This window comes from Otolemur garnettii, unplaced genomic scaffold (genome assembly GCF_000181295.1).
Source record: "Otolemur garnettii isolate 467f Iridium unplaced genomic scaffold, OtoGar3 scaffold00043, whole genome shotgun sequence".
Lineage (NCBI taxonomy): Eukaryota > Metazoa > Chordata > Mammalia > Primates > Galagidae > Otolemur > Otolemur garnettii.
Window position 1 is genome coordinate 5,001,293 of NW_003852438.1, and position 4,445 is coordinate 5,005,737.

General features: G+C 39.0%; 1 protein-coding gene and 1 non-coding gene across 3 annotated transcripts in view; one reads left to right on the forward strand and one right to left on the reverse strand.

The window, feature by feature from the left end:
- The window catches only part of DIP2B (disco interacting protein 2 homolog B), a 264,125-nt gene that overhangs the window by 122,111 nt on the left and 137,569 nt on the right, over window positions 1-4,445 (forward strand). The gene's annotated exons all lie outside the window — the stretch shown is intronic.
- On the reverse strand, window positions 3,557-3,686 carry LOC111725567. Its single transcript, XR_002773603.1, has one exon. It is a non-coding gene; the product is annotated as a small nucleolar RNA SNORA70 (small nucleolar RNA).

Below are 4,445 nucleotides of genomic sequence, written 5' to 3' on the forward strand. Positions count from 1 at the left end.
TATTTACTAATTGTTGATACTCTTTTTTTCTCTCTTTTTTTTGAGACAGAGTCTCACTATGTCGCTGTTGATAGAGTGCTATGGCATCACAACTCACAGCAGCCTCAAACTCTTGGGCTTGAGCGATTCTTTTGTCTCAGCCTCCCAAGTACCTGGGACTACAGACTCCTGCCACAATGCCCGGCTCTTTTTTTGTTGCAGTTGTCATTGTTGTTTAGCTGGCCTGGGCCGGGTTCAAACCTGCCAGCCTCAGTGTATGTGGCTAGCGCCCTCCCCACTGAGGTACAGGAGCCACTATTGCCTGGCTATTTTTAGACTAGGTGTTGCTCTGGCTCAGACTGGTCTTGAACCTGTGAGCTCAGGCAATCCACCCACCTCGGCCTCCTATAGTGCTGGAAGTAGAGGCATGAGCCACCGCTCCTAGCCTGCTGATCTGTTTTCTACCTCATTGAAAGCCCCTTTTCCGCTCTGACCTCAGTGACCTGCTTATTCTGTGATCCACATGCTTGGCATTGGCCTTGTTTTACTTTCTTGTGTTCTTCCCTGTGCATCTTTGATTTGTATAGCCATATGAGTTAGCAACAAAATTCTTCATTGCTTTAAAAATTTTCAATTTTTCTGCACTTGTAAAAGGACATTCTTTTATTTTGAACATTGTTAATTTTAGACTATTATGAAGAATGCTTGGCATGAGAACTATTTAATAGAGATTCAGTGGTGATATAAATGTTATTACTTACTGCTTAGTTTTTAAAAACTGCTCTGATGGGTGCCAGAATAAAGGCAGAGTAATCCAATACTATGTATAGATGTAAATGCTGGAAACCGTTTCCCAAACTTTAGAGAAAAATTAAAAGATAAAAGTCAGGGAAAGAAGAAGTTAAAATGAATGTTATCTTTTTTCCTGCCATCTTTTTCCCTACAAGTTTGGCAACATTTATAATTAAATGCATGTAGTCCTGTTTTTTTCATAATAGCACTGTTTTATTTACATACATTTACATATATGCATTTTAACTAATCTCTGCTCATTTCTAGTTTAGTTATTTGTACTTCAGTTTTCCTTCTTCTAGACTTCTAGCATCCAAAGGCGCATTAACTTTGTTGGGTCTTAATAGCTCCACAATGCTCCACAATGCTCCTCTAGTGATACTTAATGCACTCCCTCCTCTTCTTTTTTTAAAAAGACAGTCTACCAACCCAGAATTTTCTAAATAACTCTTTTAAAGATAAAATTACTCTTAGGACTTAAGGGTGGAGTTGAGGCTTGGGTGGTGTCCACTAAAACTAGTTGAGTCTGTGCTATGTGCCAGGGACTTTTGCATTTATTCCCTCATTGTAAGTGCTCATGGTAGAAGTTTTTCCAGTTTTACCTATTATGAAACTGAGGGACAAAGCTGTTAAGTCACTTGGCAAATAGGAAGTGAATTGTAGACTTGAGGTCCAAGTCTGGATCTGCCTTGTACTAGAAACCTGGTTTCTCTATGAATGAGCCATCCTGTGGATTCCTCTTGTTCCTTTTAAACATTCAGGTCATTTGTATAGCACATTTGTACTTTCAAAGTTGGGTTTTCTAAGTGGACAAACATGACTTTTGTATTAGATTAATTTAACCAGCTTGCCTAATGATGTAGTCAGACTTACAGATCAGTTTTAAGTGTTTTACTTTGTTGCTTTTTATTTGTTTGAACTTGCTTGGTGCCTTAGGTGAAATACCATTTGTAAGAAGTCATATATATTTGACCTAGAAACCAGAGCTGTATAGCCAAAACAATTCTATGGTTTGATTTTTGGGAGAAAGCAGTCCTGTTGTTGTTGACATGGAAATGTCTAGTCATTGTCATAAATGAAGTGTAAAGGTATCTACTGAGAATGGACATTTGAATCTTCTGAAATCAATTTCTTTGAAAAAATTTTATGGAAGATTAACAAGGTTGAGTTGAAAGATGTATATACATTTTATGGGCTGCTAGTTGGAGGCTTTTAGAACCACTGATTTTCCTGCCCCCAAATTAGATCAAATAAAAATTTTCATCTTCTTTAACAGATTGAAGTGTTGTTTTTTTGTTTTTTTGTTTTTTTTGGTTTGAACCTGCCACCTCTGGCATATGGGGGTTGGCTCTCTACACCTCTGAGCCACAGGTGTCACCCAGATTGCAGTATTTTAACAGAACTTTATTGCTGGCTAAACAATGAAAATGTTCTATCCTTTTACTTTCTTTTCATCATAAGATTAATTCCACTGCTGTGTAGAAAGAAATGAAAGGAAGTTCTTTGAATAATTCAAATATTTTTCTTTGGAGTCCTGTTGGATACGTTCAGTAAGATAAAGTAAGAAAAATATTATAGCTAGGGAAAGACAGGCCAGCAGATGGTTTAAGGGTTAAGGCCATTGTTTTGTATGACTATTGAACTTTATTTTTGTATGTTTGTGAACCTTTCTATATTGGTTCTAGAAGGAGGAAGTTTGAAGATGAGTGGCTACTATATGTAATTTATTGAATAGAATTGTCATTGTGGGGAGAATGTGATAAAATTTAATAGTTAAAAGTTCACTGTTTTCTAGTGCTAGAAAACATACCTAAATATGATTCAAATCCTCTTCCTTTTTCAGCTTTGCTTTAAGATTGACCTCATCCCCGTTCTCAGCTGTGTTTTTGTCTCTTTCTCTTTATAGGTCTAGTTACATTGCTTATGTATGAGTGGTCGCAACCCCAGTCAAGCCAGAGCCAACATGTACCACCTTCCTAGTCTAAAGGGTGGAATAGATTGATTAGATACAAATGTGACTTTGAAGGTGATGACTCTTAGAACTTTTCTCCTTAGTGTCTCATTTCTTTCCCTCCTTATTACTCCTTAACAAAACAGAAAGGCCACATTCTACGTAGATGAATAGTAATGATATATAATGACTTCTTGCTAACTGTTTTAAAATAGCAATTGGACACCGTTTCCACAGTTGGGTGTCTCATTTAAAAGATGAAAAGGATTAAAAGAGAGAATTCACTCAGGATCCTGTTGTGGAGTTGGAGAAGAGTCGTTAATGTGTTTTGAAAAGTCATCTGTATTTTGCAGTGAGTCAGAAAAATTGCTTATTCCATGTTGTTCATTTTAGATTAGTTTTACTTATTGTTATTTTTTTTTTTTTCTGGACAAGAAGTAGGATTTATTGTTGGTAGGTGCAATTGATAGGCGACATGGTGTTAAGTCCTCACGAGTGCAGGGCCCGCCCACCACTTGTCCAGGACGCCATAGCCATCTGGGATGAGCCACTTCTCAGCCACCATGTCTTCAAATTCATCTGAGTTAAACTTGATAAAACCCCATTTCTTGGAGAAGTGAATCTTCTGATGGCCAGGGAACTTGAACTTGGCCCTGCGAAGGGCCTCAATCACATGCTCCTTGTTCTATAGTTTGGTATGGATGGACATGATGACTTGGCCAATGTGAACCCTGGCCACAGTGCCCTGGGGTTTTCCAAAGGCACCACACATACCTGTCTGGAGCCTAGAATGGGGAAATCACGAGGTCTAACATATGAACATGTATTGGAAAGGAATGTCTCCAAGGTCCCTTAGAGCAACCTATATGAGCAACAGGCTGCATACACTACCAAGGAGGCTTTGGAGCCACTGCACACCAGGTCCCCACGAGGAAAAGAGCATGGTTGGCTTAATTAGCTGCAGGAAGTTTTACTTATTTTTAATTGCATCTGATTTGGGGGCTACCTATAAATAAATATCAATGGACAAAGAATGGTATGAGAAAGCCAGAGGCCCAGAGTTGAATCTAGCTCTTTTTTTTTTTTCCTTCCTTTAAGTAGAGATGAAGTCTTGCTTTGTCAGCCAGATTGGAGTGCAGTGGCACAATTATAGCTCCCTGCAGCCTCTAAGTTCTGGCTGCGTTGATCCTTCCACCTCAGGCTTCTGAGTAGCTGAGATTACAGGCTACCTGTGTGTCTTTTTTTTTTTGAGACAGAGTCTCAAGCTGTCACCCTGGGTAGAATGCTGTGGCCTCATAGCTCACAGCAACCTCCAACTCTTAGGATCAAGCTATCCTCTTGCCTCAGTTTTTCTATTTTTGGTAGAGACGGGGGTCTCACTTTTTGCTCAGGCTGGTCTTAAACTCGTAAGCTCAAGCAATCCACCCACCTCAGCCTCTGAGAGTGTTAGGATTACAGGCTACCTGTGTGTCCTTAAGGAAGACATTTACCTTTTCACATTGCAATTTCTTATTCTGTTATGAAGGTAATGCCTTTTTGGTTATTGAAGTAGATTTTTAGCTGAATCAATAGCAGAATGTTTGGAAAAGTTAGGATGGTGGTCGTGTTATATAGAATTATTTAATGAAGAAGGAAATATCAATAGATTGATAGATCCATGAGGTAAATACCAGCCCTAAACATCGAAAGTCCGGGCTCGGCGCCTGTGGCTCAAGCGGCTAAG